Genomic DNA, 17,075 nt, shown 5'->3' with positions numbered 1-17,075 from the left:
AGCCGGCCGCGTGGCGACGCTCAAAGAGAGCATCTGGATCGTTCCGGCCGGGAATATCAATAACTTATCCCGCGTCGTTAACAAGCCCGGGAGCCAATAAAATTAACGCGCGCGTCAGGCGTGCCTGTTGGCGCGGTATCAGTCGCCGGACTAATAAATAAACGACCCGCGAATGTAAAACGACAGAGCGTATGGGAACGGTCGCGCAAGTGTTTCGATAAATCAAAGGGTAACACGGCCGACGGATCGATCGTAAAATCAGAAGAAACCAGTCCTGGACAAAGTTTCGTGTTCGCGAGCGGTCCGTCGGGCGCCAATTTCCAGATCGAGTTACGATCGACGTCGACTTTATATTCTATATTACTCCCAGATCCAGTTTTTATCGATCCGCGGATGGGGGACACGGGCTTAACGCGTCGCGCAGGACCATCGAATATGATAATATAGAAAGTTATGGTGACATTAGCATAGTTGCATCGTTTCGGTGGCGTGCGCATACGTGTAACGACCGCGAGGCAGCGTGTACGTAGCGCGCACACGCGAGTAGTCGGCTCGTGCCTTCGTTATCTATGCTGACCACATGCCGCGTAATCTTCTTCATTATATCTGCTTGCCTGTTTTACATTTGCATTAAACGAAAATGTTTGCGTACGCGAGTCCCGGCCGCGATAACGTCGCGAGCCTCGCGGTGACTGGTGCCCACTTGCTACCAACTTCTCGGCTAAATCGGGCACGCGGACGTGTTCGAGGAGCTTGGAGTTTTCTGCTCGTTGTCGGCCGTTCTCTCCCCGGGCCCGACGACTCGCCTTCTTCAAAGAGAAGTGGCTTTCGTCCCGTGCCTTCTTGCAATCATTCAACCACCCGGGTGCCCTCCTTGCGTTCCCCAGTTACTTCAACACCGACTCGAAGGACACGCCGGAAGAATACACTGTCCTTGGATGTATTCGTTCGCTCCGCCAGAGAACGAGAGGGCCCCCTGTCACAGTGGAATTTTCCTCGGGCTGGGAAATTTCGGCAGCGGCAATTAACGGGAGCACTTTGGTGTGTACCTCGCGGTCGGGGCCAGACAAAGGGAAGGATTCGTTGATGGAGGCACGCGAGACCACCCTCCACCCTCGCCCCTTTTGCTCCGCGAACATTGTTGCTGTCGGTGCAGCGAGTAACGAGGGGGCCGTACCCCCGGAACCACGATTCGCACCCGAAGCTACTTCGCGCGAAATCGCGGCACCAGCGTCCAGGCAACTATATTTCACATCATCAATCCACGTCCAGCGTCTTATCTCCGCTCGTCGCGCCCGGGAACCGGCAGGGTCCTGCCCCTGATGGACGTTTCAATTTTCCAGCACAGTTTATTTAACCGATCGTAGGTTCTCCGGAACGATCGAGTTTACAGTCGTAGAATTTGTTCGAGCAAGACTGCGCGCCCGTAATCATTTTTCTCCTCGCGTCTGAAACGGGACGCAAAACGGACACGGTTCGCGGAGTGTGTTTCCCTTTGGATGGCAGAGGAAGGGAGGGATCCTCGCGGGAGAAAAGAGAAATATCGAATCGCATCAGCTAAAAGCCAGCCTCTCCTTCCATCTTTTAATTTCCCCCGCTATATTTTCCCAACGAACCGCGTCAGCGTACCGCCCTTCCAGACATTTTTCCATCTACCTAAGTACGAAACGATCCCTGAAAGAAAGCCATGCCAGAGGCGTATACACTCCGTGCGTTTCCATCGATGCGTCTCGGTGGCCGGTCTTAGGCCCGGCTGGTGCATCCAGCAAACGACGCTCACCGCCGAGAAACAATCGCTCGGCACCGTTCGTTCGCAACGACGAACGCTCATTGCGCGCAGGCAGTTCTCGGCCTCGTTTCGAGGGTGAATGCCGGATTACCCGGCAGCGAACGGCGGTGAGCGTTATTTCGGTTGATCGATGCAACGCACCTGCATGGCCCCTGATTTATACCCGGGCCACGCGGCTCGTTTTAATCTCCCTTCGCTAGCTGCAACCGCCTCGTGACATTTGTAATCCGAGAAAATCGGATGGCGGGGCTACTTGTGAGCAGGGGATGTTTGGACGTTGTAGGGAGCTTGATTTGTGGGTCATTTCTTGGAGCGTGGAATTATGGGTTCCCGGAGTTCATTGGGACTGTAAGCTTTCGTCGACGGGAACTCGAATGGTACTTTTTAGGGGAAGAGATCGCAATGAATACAGCTTGTTGAGTACAGTCATGTGTATTTGTAGCTTTGGTAGTTTAGTTTTTGGAATTTCGGGAACATTTCTTATTTGCCGTTCGAAGGGATTTCTTGTGTTTCAGTAGGTCTAGTGGAGGGAGTTGGGTACATCAATTTCCCTCGTATATGTAAGGAAATTGGTACAATGGTGTATTTAGAGTGATGTTTAAGGGTTTACTGCGTTTAAGGTCGTTTCCAGACGTCTTTTGTGCCGTTTCACTTGAATCCACTTGCAGTTCTATGTATCACAATGGATGTTTGAGGATAAGAGTCCCACGAGTTACGTGGAAATCCCGTTCCCTTTGCTGGATCAACAGAGTGACGTGAAGAATGCGATATAACAAGGGTAATTTCTCTTCGTCGTTGCTTACTTTACGGTGCGCTTCACATCTTTCGCTTCTTTCGTCCCGAGGTACGGCACGGGGAACGGTTGCACGGCGGAATATCGTCGGCGACTTACGACTGTCTTCTATGGCATCGTATGATAGGTACTTGCGTAACGTTCAGACTCGTGAATGTCGCTCGTTCTTCTTCAAGATGCACGAACTGCTTGCGTTTTTTCACTGCGCGACTATATTACGAGGATAAGTCTCGAGCATACGTACGTTATTAAAAAATTCAATGTACCGCACCATGCTTTATCAGTATTACTCGACACAGAAGCAGCAGATGCGGAACGCAATATTCGCACACAAATCAGAGTGGAAAGAACTGCAACCATAATATACTGCTCAGACTCCCTTTCATCACTCCTCGACGCTTCTCAATTCATGGCCCAGGCCACACAAGAAGCCTCCGGATACCAGGTCACTTAGCAATTACACAAGACTATGATCCATTCATACCAGAATCGACATCGATCCACGGAGAACTTATCATCGTCTCGTCCAATGTAACGCTATAACGACACGTTTGAACATTCCACGGCCCGTAACAATACTCGGAGCATCGCGGGGGAACGTAGCCGTGGCCACGGTATAACTCTGTCGGACACGCAAGAACAGCATCCACTTGGGCGAGAGTTCCCCGAGCAGACGTTGCACTCGGTACCGCTGCATTCCACGACACCGTAATTGCACGATCCTGTACATCCACCTTGTTCCCGTCTTCCCACTCAAATTACCTCGCCGCTCGGGCCACTTTTTCTTATCCCGTAGCGGCATCCTGCCCTAGAGCGACGCTAGGATCCCAGCCACAGCGAACGGATTCACAATAAGCGGGGCTGCTTATGAATTAGTTGGTCGCCCTGGCAATCCATCATCCCGGTAAGCGCGGCGAGGCACCATCCCTCCCCGGGACACGATCCATCAGCCGACAGTTCTTCCATCGGCCCTTTCGAACACCGATTTGCTTTCAGGGGCGCTGTCCGTCGTGGTTATTAATAATTTACGCACAGCGCGTCGAGGCCAGCGGTTGCCTCTTGTCGTACAGCTCGTACAACAGCGGCTCAAGATGCAAAGCAACGATACTGGATAATGCTTAACGACCAGGTTTACGACCTCCGACTCGGATCCAGCCGAAGGCGGTCGTTGAAACTGTAGATTTAATCCCCCTGGAGCGAGGCGTCTTCCGCTTTCACATTCTTACCGCGCTGCTTATGAGAAATCGCCGAGGCACTCGCGAGAACCGCGATTCTCCGCGCTTCCTCGGTGCTCTGGGAAAATACTGGAGCTTGGGGAGTGATGTGGTTGTTTGTAGGTGGGAGGTGTGTTATTCTATGGGATCTACTTTTAATCTGTTCGTAATGGATATATAATGCGCAGTGGGCAATTAGTGTTTGGGTTCAATACTTTGTGCACAGATGTTTAGGTATGGAGAGTTTGTTGATAGTTTTTGCTTCGTGGAAAAAGGAGAATCGCATCTGGTAGAACTGATTTATTTAAACAGCCCCCTTTCGCTGTGATAACCGTGACTGGGTTGCCTGTATTGAAATCGTGAATCTTAGACGCATGGTCGTCCCCGAGCTTACCAATTTAACCATCGCACAGAGTTACGCGAACTTTATTTAAAAGTTCTTCATTCCGCCGAGCACCCGATGAGTTTTCTCGAGCTTGCCGCTGCTACTTCGTTCCCATCAAACTTCTCGTATCTCGTGTATAATTTTTAATAAAGGGGAAGATGCCGAGGGCTCGAGTGCTAGGCTCCCCCGGCGAAAGGTATTGAAACTTTACGTTCGGTTTTTAATTATCGTTCCATCTCTCGGGAAGAATTCCCTGGACAATTGACTTCGTACAGATGAGGAATACCGTCGTAGTTCTCGCGTTTAATCGACTTCTTGAAGACTACACTGCTCTCCATGTTTCTAACATTTCTACGAAGTACGTACAGAAAACAGAAGGGGTGCAAAATTATGGTATAAGACATTAGAGTGCACCGTTCAGTTAAGAAAGACACTCGTGATTCGAGGAGCAGAGAAGGGACTCGTTGGAACGTGATTGAAGTCAGCAACGACGAAAAAGTGGAAAGTAGGCCGATCGCGGGAAAGAGGGGCGAGAGAGGTTGACCAACTCTGACCACAGACATCAACACCTCGATGGGTATCCCCCTGTTGATCGACAGATACGTGGAACGCGGAGGGTCGTTGGCCAGTTAGCGGACGGCCGCAATGTAATCATTTGCGGTGTCGGTATGGACGCGCACCCTCTCCTTCTCCCTCACCCCCCTTGGATGGAGGATCGCCTCTTGGCGCTGCCAAATCCTCCCTTCCCGCACAGACTCCTATAGCTCGACTATCTGACTGTTAATAGGGATTCAGACCCTCTCGGAGAGGGTGCCCGAAGCGCATGCGGTAGGCTGCACTTGGAGCCGATGTATCGCGTGTCGAGGGCGCGATTGCAATTATGCGCCGAGAAATTGCAACGGGCTAGCGGTGATGGATCCTCAACGGATGATAGATCGATTGGTGGAAACGATATCGCTTTGAGGGGGCACATCTTCGAACATTAGTGTCTCAGATTTTGTCCTTACTTTCTGTTAGTTATTTGTGGATATCTGTAAGACTCGGGGGTGGTTTAGGATTCCTTACAGTCATACTGTGTGCAAACGTAGCGTGCACTTGAACTGCGTTACATTTTGGGCTGTACTTGTCCCTGGACTTTTATACAGGGTATAGTAATACTTAATCTGGGGTGTTTGAAGAGATGTATAAAATTTTCTTGATGTAACCTGTAGGTATACCACCGTCTAAAAGAACCAAATAATCCCTAACGTATCTTACATTTGAGTTTGCAACACTTCTAATTCTTTGCCTCGTATATACACTCACTTATTGCTGCTATTAACAAAGCCGTATATCCGGGCTTTGCAACTGGAGCCGAAGCTAATGGAAGCACTCCTCGCTGTCTTTCCTCCTCTCGAGTCTTCTTGAGGATATCAGAAACGTATCCTCCTACAAATTACGTTGCCTGTGCCCACAGTCGCAGATATCAAGGATGATTGATGCGCCGTGGAGCGGGGAGCTGCGGGGGTGGTCTGTTTGCCCGGAGCGCGCGCGCACAGGCGATCGTTTGCATCGCGTTCCGATAGGGCTCGGGTGCAACGGTGCAGTCGCAATTATGCACCGAGGAATTGCACTTGCCCGCGGCGATGCATCATCGAGATCGGTCTGATGGAAGCTACAGCCGGAGAAATGTCCAGATAATAGTATTGATAAATCGGGAATCGATCGAGCTTTATTAGCATGCGTACAAGGGTGTTAATTACCCCGAACGGAGCTGCACCCATCGATCACGAAATCCACCAATTAACCACTCCAAGAGCCACTCGCGCGGCCCCCGAATTTTCTATTTACAAACTCTGCGCCAAATTATCCACACCTTCCTTCGCCAGTTTAATCGCGCAGTTTACAACGAATATTAATATCACTACAGCTGTTCGATTCGTGTAAACAACATGGCGAGCGATTAATTGTTTCAGGCGCGAACAACACGTGTAAAGCGTTATTTACCCGTTGCAACTCCCCTTGTCGTAAATTCGTAATTCAACCGCGTAATCGGCTAGTGAATTCTAGTCGATTCGCGGTCGGTAGAAAGAATCGCGGGACGCGATCCGGCGAACGACAGCTGATTCGCACCGAGCGAAATTCGCGAGACTTTTCGAACGACCGAGAATAGAACGATTACTCGCAGCCAGAAAACGTTGGCCAAATGGCGGCCATCCGCGACCCTGGCCCCCTCCTGAAAACGAAAGGGGGCGAGAAATTAGATGCGCAATTTATCGATTGCGGGAAATTGGAAAGCCGCTAGCGAGGCTGCTGGTTTATCCGACGCTTTTAAAGCGAACGCGACTCGCACTACAACCCGCGTTTGCATAATCAAATATTTTTTTATCCTCTATGTAATTGCGCGCGGTGTAACGCGCCGCCCATAAATCGCGGCTTAATTGCTAATTTCGCGTGACAATCGATTACTGGTTTTTTAATTTATCGACGCTCGGACGGCGCGCGGCGGTACCAGCGCTACAAACATCTCCTGCAATCTGCACGCGGTGTATGTTTCTTTAATTTGAATTTTGAGGATGTCTGTTTCGATTCAATTGGCCCTGGGTCTGCTTTTGAAATTAATGTTTAGTGAGGATGGGGATAATGCTGGATATAATACTCTGAGATATAATACCCTGGGGTTCGTAATCCTGACACCTTTCACCCCTGATTCGTCGTTTTAAAACTGGAAACAGAGGGGCGGTCCGCCTTAGAGCTTCAGTTCCTTGAGAAATCAACCTTCAGCTTGACAGCCTTCGTGCCGACAATGTTTTAGTAAGTCTCATAATTTTTATCTCGAGTTGACGGAACTGTCGACCTTTTTCCCCCTTCGTTCTGACATCGCAGAGGAACGTTGGTTTTTACAACATCCCCAACGTAGAAGCCGTCCAACGTCCTCGAGCTGCCCAGCCCTCGGTATGGCAGAAAGCCAGAGATGATCCGCAGCATCGGTCATCTTCGCTAATAGTCAAAGCCCTTCCAGGGCAACCGGACAGCTAAACTTTCCCTCCGCTTTACCGAGAGCTTTAATTGCATTTCCGCGGCACTGGCTTAGCCACGGATTTATCGCGGTTCTTTTTTCTCGCTCGATCAAAAGGTCGCTTCATTGTACGACGATGTAACCGCGATGTCGGGTTATCTCGCTTTTTCACCAACTAATAGTGCATTCAATGGCTTCCACGAGTTCCTTTCAAACAATCCCCCCGTGGATTTACCCCGGCAGCGGAAACTTCTCGCTAGTGTCTATCCGGGACAATTCCTACCGGCGTAAGCTCTCCGAGCAGAATGTCTTCAAACCCTCCTCTGTATCGCGGCTATCTTCTCTACAAAACAGTACACTTCGCGTTGAAACGTTCTATTTTAAACGCACAGAACAGTCCCGGAAAGACACATTCAGACTTCCAGAAATTAATTGTACAGAATTGACAATTTAAATGGTATAGTTCTCGCTATAAGCCGTGTCTATTCTTATCCATCGATTCAAGTAAATATGCTCTAATTGTTCCAGATGCAAGGAACAATCACGTTAAGTTACCATCCGTCGAATGGCGTTAACCTTTTCAAACGGCGAAATAAATCTAGCCAACGCGAGCGGTAAAAAATAATTCCCATCCTCTGGCCGGGGAATTGACGTCGACGGGAGATCGTCGATCCATTCGTCTCGTATAAAATTTGGAACGACCTGTAAGCTGCTCTATCGCGCTTTATCTCTGCCCCGCGCGGACCCACCCCCCGCGCGATCGTTTCATCGAATTTCCGGCGGTACCTTGGCCCGTTAAATTCGAGCCACCACCAGAGGCGACCGACTGCGAAATTCTCCATATTTTCGCGGCGCAAAATGGACGCTAATTGAAACGTCTGGCCGCCTCGGCGCGCTTGGAACGGTGACTATCTTCGAGGAGGGAGAGGGATAGGGGTTGGAAACGAAAGAGTACGTCGTAAAGGGCGCGCAGTAAAGGAATTACACCGGCAGACCTGGTAATTATAGCGTAATATAACGTAACCTCGTTAAACGCGACGCGCCCTGACAGGGCGAAATTAGAAAATTGTAATCTAATACGACCGCATCGTCGGGGGCCGCTAAATCGGCTTCGCCCCGTCGCTCGTCGCTGAAAGCTGCGACGAAAGAGCTTTTTCCCCCGTCGTGTGAAATATTTGCAACTGGCTTGGACGTGCTTCGAAGAAAAATTGAAAGAAAAGCAAGAAAAGGTGGGACTTTATATTGTGGGCCCCGTTGGTTAGACTTTTGTTCCCAATGATTTTTTGCTTTCGGCGAGTGGGGGAATTTGAGATAAGGGTTGATTCGTAAGTGACCGTAATAATAATTGTAAACTACGTTCTAAAGAATTTCTGTGATAAAGATACCTGAAAACCAGTAATTCTTTCCGATTCGACACAGGGTTAATTTCTCATCCTCGTTCGATTAGATGCAACGTGTACTTTCTGTGTTTGTTAACGGATTTAAGACACGTTATTCGTATTCCACTGGTAGTGTGATGAATATACAGGTTCTTACTAAATAGGAAGACTTGGCTTCTTGATACTCTTAAGCTACAAGGGAAAAGGAAAGAGCGAGAAGAATGGCGGTCGCGAAAGGTGTCATTTAAAAAGGAACGAGTCGGTTTCAAGAAACGCTGGTATAGAACTTTAACATACGGGCTCCGAGTTTCTAGCTTTTAACCTTTCAGCCTTTTGAGTAGCCGAAGTATTCGATCTCGTACCTTGAACCTTGCTGCTTTTAACCTGAAAAGATTGTCCTCGATCTTTGAAGCTGGCGAGCTCGCGAGTCTTGCAAGTTATCGCCCTCATTCTTCCCACTGCCAATATTTCCAACCCCAGATTCGAAGAGCTCTCTTTTCCGGTCCTGTGTCTCTGATGTTTAGGACGTCTACTACTTAGATAAAATCAATTCGATACTCGGTGCCTTATGTGCTTATGTCTCATCGAATTAATACAGAATCTCCTGGACGCCATTATCGAAGAGGCGAAACTCCGTAATGTCCGCTGTTATCGGGGCAGGGGCCCATGTTCCGATAGTATTCGGCGGAATCGATGGTTTCCCGGGCTAATGGGAAGGTAACGGCGGGACAAGAACAATTCCCTTGGGCGCGGAAGTTGGGAAATCCGCGAGGAAAATATTAAGTGTATCGCGGGATGGCGGCTTTCAAAGTTTCCGACGATGAACGGTGCCTGGCACACCGTTCCCTTTCGAGGAAAGTTTAATGAATTTCCAAGCCGCTAGGGCGTTAATTAAAACCCGCTTTTTCTGTAATGGATCGCCCGTTATCGCAATGAATGATTGTGTACGTTCATTCTTCGACCGTTGGAGCGACGGCGGGGTCGCTATCCTCGTCGTGCGGCGTAGTAAAGGGGCGAGGGGGATGGAGCAGTAATTAATTAAGTATTGCGAGGCCCCTTGTGTTCCAGAAATGTTACATAGGTCTCGAAGCTTGACGTTATTGGACCGCAGAATAGATCGATGGAAAAGGAGATGATGGATGACGATCGTATCGAAGAGATTACCTTGAACGTTCCCTTTTTATCTGTATTTGCACAGGTCTCAGAATTATCCTCTTTCGCTAATAAACCTACTATGCTTATAAAGTTTCGTAGAATAAAATTTGTATGGACTTGGATTCAATCTTGTAGGTATGTAACGCCGACGCGAGCTCGTGGTTATTCTATGCAAGTCTCCAAGGATCGGAACACGAAAGGCTATTCCAGCTAATTACGAGCGTAATGAAGAGTATGAATACAAATTAAAACTTTCACGAGCGTGTCTCTGCTCGGTTTTACAAACCGCTGCCCTGCGCGCGTACGCGCGGAATTATAAAACGCCTTTGAGGATCGGCGGAGCTGTAAAGAGCCCCTGACCATGCTTTATGGAGCAAAAGTATCGTTAAACTTCGATGGATCCGTATTTATTACGCTGCTGTGTTTTATGGGAGTAGAAACCGTTGCTTCATACTCCGTTTCTGATCAAACACTGATCTTTATAACTGCACGCGTAAGGAAGTAGCTACACTCCTATAGTATGTCCGACTAAGCGCGGCTTCTTCTACTGCATCTGATCAAACACTTGCACCTCGTACATCAGACCATACAGTCCACTTCTACTGTGTGACGAACGTATAGACTCCTACTCAGTCTGACCAAACACTGACTTATCTACTGTACGTCAGAGTCGTGTATGTATTTCATGCCCGACCAACTAGCGACTTCTCTACTGTGCCACTGATGAAACAGGCTTTGGTCAAGCAAATCCCGGTCACTCTACCTCGTGCCTGATCGCACACCAACTTCCACACTGCGTGCCAACGTAAACTCCTCTATTATTCCTGTACTCCATCTACCACTACGTCATCCTGTGTCTGATCAAACACTCATCCCTCTACTTTGAATCAAACGCTATCAACTCACTCTAATCCATTCACAAATCCTCCAGTCCAACTTCAAGAGGACACTTTCACTTACCAAACAAAGCGTAGCATACACCGTATCCACAATTTTTCCAAAATCCTATTAGGTACATCTCTCGATTTAGACGATCCGTAGCACGTTATATCAACATCCACGCGGTATCAAATCGAAAGGGAGGCACAAGCTGCTCGGAAAAACCGCGCGTAGCAATTCCATTAAACCGTGGCTGGAACTATCGCCACCGATTATAAACCCCCATAATTCTCGATCGTTCGGTCGACTCGACGGGGTGTCCCATTTTGCAGCGTTCGCGGGTCGGCGATACGTGGTTCGTTCACCCGTCGACGACGCGCTCCTCCGAGTACCCTGCCCGCGTGCATCTCGCAACAGGGTGCTAGCGTTGGGCCTGCTGACGGGAAGTGTGCCGTGTGCCACTGAGTGGCGGCGATAAATATTCATGGCCACCGGAGTTATGCTTCAGCGGCGTGGCGGCGCTATCTTTCTCCTTCGTCGCCCACCTCTCCGCGCGGTATACCCGAGTTTACTTACCCAAAGGGGAGGGGGGTCATGGAACAGGGGTAAAGTGGCTAAATACATGACGAGGAGCCGACACATTCGCCGGTTATGGCCACCAAACAGGACGACGACGCTGCTGATGCGCACCTCTGCTGATTCTGCACTCCCCGTGACAGATGCGAGCGGCTCTGGGCTACACGGTTGCGTGGGGTAGGTCAGAGATAGTGGATTATCACGTGTACACTGCGTCGCGAGAAGTCCGAGAGCAATCGAGCTTGACTGATTGCATCGTTCCTGCGAAGAGATTCTGGGTTCAATGTGTATAGACAGTTGAAGAATTTCTGGGACTTTTGGGAGAGAATTAGTCATTTCTGGGGGTAGTTTTGAGAATTCTTGAAGTAGGACGGGTTATACAAATTCCATTTGTGAAGGGTGGAAATGGAATAGGACAGGATTTTATTAAAATCATTAGGTGGTACGTGGAAAAACAGTCGGATAAATTTTTACTCGTCCGAGCGGGTTTTAGGGGAGTTTTTGAAGGGAAAAGAGGACGTTGGAGGCTGAACGGTCGGGGTCTGGCGTAAAATTTAACAGAAAAAAAATTGTGATTCCGCGGTGCCTCTCGTCCGGCCGTAAAAAAGGAACGAAATAACGCGAAAATAAGCCGCGAGGTCCCAGTAAAATCTAAAGCTCGGGGCCGATGCCAAGGGGACGGCCAACTAACACGGTGGCTCTATCGTTACGGCAGAAAGTTCCACTTACGTGCAGCGTTGCCCAGCGAAATGAAATTCGCGTGAAGTTCGTCCACGGCTTCTCCGCCGGCGGAAAATGAAAACGTTCCGCGAAAGTGATAAATTGTAGCGCGAGTAAGTGGTGTTAAATCTGCCCTGACCAAAAATCCAGGCGGAACTTCCCAGCGAGCTTCTTTCCCTCCCTCCTTACTGCGGGAAAAGAAATGTCGTCGCGATACTCGGCTAGCCACGAAACAAAAATTCAGCCAAGAAGCGTGAGAACTCCGCGATATCACCTCCCTCAAATTAAGGGAACTTGAACCAAGAAAAACCTATTACCTTTTCCTCATCTCCGATTCTTAAACCCCGAGAAGCAACTATTTCTATTTCGAAGGCACGAAAAGAACTCCGCTCTAATTGTTCGCAGAGAAAATCAATATTTCCAAGTTGAAACGTAAATTCCTTTTCCAAAGGAAGAACAACGTCTCTGTAAACTCCACGGTTTATAGATTTACAGAATAAGGAAATCTTGAGAGAAGCTCCGCCTGTGTAGAACGCTCCGAATAGATCCGAGTCTTACCGAAATTCCTTTGAGGAATCAGTGTGCACCGAGTGAAATGATGGTCGGCTCGATTAATTATCGATCGTCCGACAAACAGGATGAAAGCGAGTCGGCCAGTGGCGAGCGGGCTGGATAGACGCGGCCGCCGCTGGAATGGAGGGCAGAAAAGGCATATTCGATGCGCATTTGCAGAGGGTCACGTAGGCGAGCCGGTTACGCGCTGGCTGATCTGCGCGGAAAATGCGCGCAAACACTCGCATCTCCGTGAATCACCGTCGGCTTTTACGCGGGGCTCAATTGAATTGCCGCTTGTGCGCGGCGCGCCCGCATTTTAGCCACTGTTTATTCTGCTCGAGTACGGGGTAATGCGATCGAGGCCTATTACCGCCGCGGATTTTCATTTATTTGCAAACCGGCCCGGATTGAAAAACGGATCGAGAACCACCGCGCCACGGTCGACTCGTTTCCATCCGCTTTGAGCGCGGGCGAGCGCGTAACGAAATCGCGCGGAACAAGCCTTTGGACCTTGAAGGGGTAGTTTCCAAAGGGGGCTAGATGAATGCACTTTTTTCCACTTTTGTATAGAAGAAGATGAATCGTGGGGTGAATCTTGCATGAGTGACTTTGTGATGGATGAAGTCGAGTTAGCTGCACTGTCAGGAAGTTGCAACGTCGATGTTCCGCGAGCTTGTGTTACTTTTCAAGTAGTTCCCGTTTGATTTTTAGTTTCTGTGGTGGTTTGGGAACTACGGTTATTGTTTCCGGAGTAGGGAGGGGATTTATGACGGCAGAGTGATAATAGAGGTCACTTATTATTAGCTGGACGCGGTATCTGACTTTTTTAAGTTTGTTCTACTTGCGACGTATTACTCTTGCAGTTGTCTCTTTCCATCACGGTTTCCGAATAGAATCGTATGACGTCTAGGATGTGATGATGATAATAGATAATACTAAAGACGACTGTGATAAAAGTTTGAATAATTTATTATTCAGATTATTTATTTCTCAGTCTTGAAGCATTGCTGATTTCACTGGAATAGCTGCGTTCATTCTCCCAAGCAGCCGTGTTGATAATAGTCTCTCCTTCCAACGACCAACACCGTACATTTGCGCACTGTATTGTGCAGACTCGTCGAACAAACAGCCGTCAGGTCGTTGATTCGAGTTAGATCGTTTCTCTGGGAACATCAATGGGGCGTTAATTCGTCGACTGCTCCGCCGTGTACAGGCGTGACGTCGTTAACGTCGACGTACCGTGACGATTGTGCACGGGAACAAGAACACCGTCGGATCACCCACCCGTTAATCGCTGTCAAATTTCAAAATTTCACGAGTGAAATTCTCGTCGACGCGCGCGGCTTTCGTCGACAATTGCCACCAAATTCTCTCTCTCTCTCTCTCCCTCCCCACCGTCGATTGCTGTTTATCGAAGCGTTTGAAGGCGGGAGAATCCATTCGATGCTGCAGACTATTCAGTTTTATTGTAATAGCGTTGTGTAATTTCTTGTCTATTAATCGCATTATTCTGCGTTTACATTTAAAAGTGTGATTTGGAATATTAGCAGAATGCCTTCAGTAGTCTGTGACTGAAATTCGTGGCACAAGAGTAATTGCATGCGACAGAAATTTAAGTGGAAAAAGTACTCGCGGGTCATGGATTAAGTTTCATACTATGCAACGTGTTGATATCATTCGCAATCAATCTTCGCTGTGGCGTTTACGACGGACCGGGCGCTGGGACAATGACATGCCTCGTCATAAAGTGGTAAAATCGAGCACCTGCATGCCAGAACGATCGTAATCTGCCACTACGCAATAGTGATATTACCGAACTATAACCATATGTCTGAAATTCGACTAGCTTCGTTTCGTGCAGTAGCAGTAGATCCACATCAGATGCTCGTTCCTTTATAAAGAAACCGTTCCTCTGAAAAGTATCGAGCTTCCTTCTTCTAAAACCTCAATTTAAACCCCCAATCTTCCTGCATAAAAATTCTAATAACACCCTATTCAAGTGCAAAAATATGGGACTCACAGTTCCGCTTGAGAATTCAGATAGTCCGACAACTGTCAAGCCAGAGGGATTCTAAATTTCGAAAATATGCAAGAAGCTGCACCCTTACGATAAACTCAGTCCCCAGCCCTCGCCCTTCGCACCCTCCAATTGCAAGGAATCGTCCCCAGACGATGTGCAACCCGTTCGCAATCTCCAAGTCAGAGCATGCTGAAAACCACGGTCCAGTTTCCCGCGTCCAAATGTTAGAAGAAAATTGAACAGGATTTTCCTCGAGATTCTCGCAGATATTCCCCCCATTTCCATACTCCCTCCCACAATTGGCCCGTGTTCCTTAACTTTGTTAAGCTCCAACGTCGCCCATATTTTTAACACGCGACGTTATTAGACCGTCCCGGCCGAGATGACACCCGGGGTCGAGATATCGAACGAGATCCTTCCGAGTCGTTCCCTACGCACTGCGATTTTTACGACACCCAGTCCGCTCGGGATTAGATGGACGCGAAACGTTCAGGAAATTGGCGAAATCGTAAACCGCCCTTTCCGTGCGGATCGTAAAAGCCGAAATCCCGACAACAGTCGTTCGAAGAAAGTCCGGAGCGTGGATCCTCATCGAAAGTGTCTAATCCAAGTGGCCGCCGAGTACACGATCGTCAGGCTCCAAGGAACGTCTCCTTTCTTTTTTATTAGCCATGAGTTTAGCGAACGATTCACTGAAATGGAGGGCACTTGCTCTCCCAAATGACCATTTCCTTCGCAACTGTGTACCGTAAACTGTCGCGGATGTCTTTGACAGAGCTTCATGGTTCAGCGAATGCGTCCCACCTTCATTTCATCCCACTTGTTCGTGGAATTTGAATGTTTCTCGAGGGCGAGAGTATATGGAAGAAGAAACACGTGCGAGGGTGTCCTCTTGCAGCTGGGGCCAGGAAATTTGATTTTGAAGGTATGCCCTGGCAGTTTCCTGAGTCACTTGACCAGGCTTTAGTCGACATTTCCGCGAGCTTTGTCGACGCTCCTCCATGAAACTTTTCTCGGGAATCTTGGCTACGACTGGAGAGATATCCTGAGTATGCGGCTGGTAGACGGTGTCCTGCGTTCCATCTCCTGGAGGAAGTTTCATATCCGATATGGACGTGTTTCGTGCTAACGCTTCTCGTCGGCCAACCTGTGCAGCCTTGGAAATCGATGTTTCTGCGCGGGGACCAGAATGTCGCCTTGTAATTCCACGGAGAAATTGGGAAGAATCTGGTAACGCGTTCGCCGCGTCATTTTTTATTTAAAACGACAGGAGCGGATAGTATCAGCTTGAATCGCATATAAATGGCAATCGCCGCGCGTTTCTGGTGATCCAAATGGTCGACCATCCAAATAACTCGAGCTGACGAACGTCGATGCCACGGAACTGCAGGTTGCGAACGTCGCTTCGGAGTCCGGGAAAAGGAAAAATCAGAAGAGGAACGAAGGCAGGGGAAGAGGATAGGTCCGGGTACTTCGTATTTAACCGAACGACAAGGCAGTTGGGTTTTGATCGCCAATGGGGATGAAGCTGGAGCGCGACGATGGCTGCTGCGGCGCTCTTTAATCGTCCGCAAGCCGCTTAACCGAACCCACCTCCGCCCCTTTCCTCGCATCGGCCTCTTTCAGTAACATTACGGCGGTGGTTGGTACACCAATTTCTCCATCAGACCCTGAGCCACCGGCATTACCATTCGCCTCGATCTTCTCGTACGCTAAGCGTGATCCTCGTCGGCGAAACTCGAAACAAAAGTGGCGCGTGTTTATGCATCGATGGAGCGATGGAAAAGGCGAATTTTTAGGGTAACAAAAGCTACTGTTTATGTCGCGATCAAGCGCAGGCTGTTTTGGAATTCATAATTATTCATTACGAGGAGCATCTCGTTTCTCTGAAACTCAACAGTTTCGTCGTTCTCCAAGTTCCGCCCATGTTTCTTCGCACGAAGTTTCTTCGCCCAAAAGGCCCTTCGACTCGAGGAACTTTCACTTCTTTCCAGCACTGGAGCAGAAAGTTGAGCCGCGTGTTTTCGACAGAAGACAAACGGCAGCCGTTCCTCCGACTGCTGTCGCGTCAACGAACGTTTCCAATGGGCCCGTGACGTTTAGACGATATTAAAATGAAATTCTCCCCGCTGCCGCCCCCGGTCGCGGGGCGCGTTCCATTTTTTGACGCGCTCGACTGGCAGGTCTGCTCTCGCCGCCTCGAAGGGGATCGAGACGGAGGGGGGGGGGGGAAAGTGTCGAACCGTGGACACCGTTAATGGATTCCGTCGGCGACGACCCCCGGTCCTCGTCCCTGGCGGCGAGAGAAATGAACGACGCCTGTTTGACAGTTGTAGGGACGTGGCGCGTCGAAAACTTGGCGAGGCAGGAAAGCACACTTCTGCGATCAAATATTAAAGCATTCACCAATTCTGCTCTTGTATTAACCTGAAATCGTCGCTGAGTTTGGTAATCTCTATTATAAAGAATAGAGAAAGGTAATTGAGGAAGTCGTCGATTTTGTTTATGATTCAGATCGTTGGTATTAAGTAGGTACACATTATTGATGATGTCGAAAAGGCGTTAAAATGTGACTTGCTTGCTGTCTCTTGCAGTTCTTTTGGTTAAGAATT

General features: G+C 48.9%; 1 protein-coding gene across 6 annotated transcripts in view; it reads left to right on the top strand.

Moving 5' to 3' along the window:
- Positions 1-17,075, top strand: part of LOC143368939 (dystrophin, isoforms A/C/F/G/H) — a 338,640-nt gene that overhangs the window by 236,524 nt on the left and 85,041 nt on the right. The window lies entirely within an intron of this gene.

This window comes from Andrena cerasifolii, chromosome 5 (genome assembly GCF_050908995.1).
Source record: "Andrena cerasifolii isolate SP2316 chromosome 5, iyAndCera1_principal, whole genome shotgun sequence".
NCBI classification, from domain to species: domain Eukaryota; kingdom Metazoa; phylum Arthropoda; class Insecta; order Hymenoptera; family Andrenidae; genus Andrena; species Andrena cerasifolii.
This window is presented reverse-complemented; position numbering and strand designations above follow the sequence as displayed.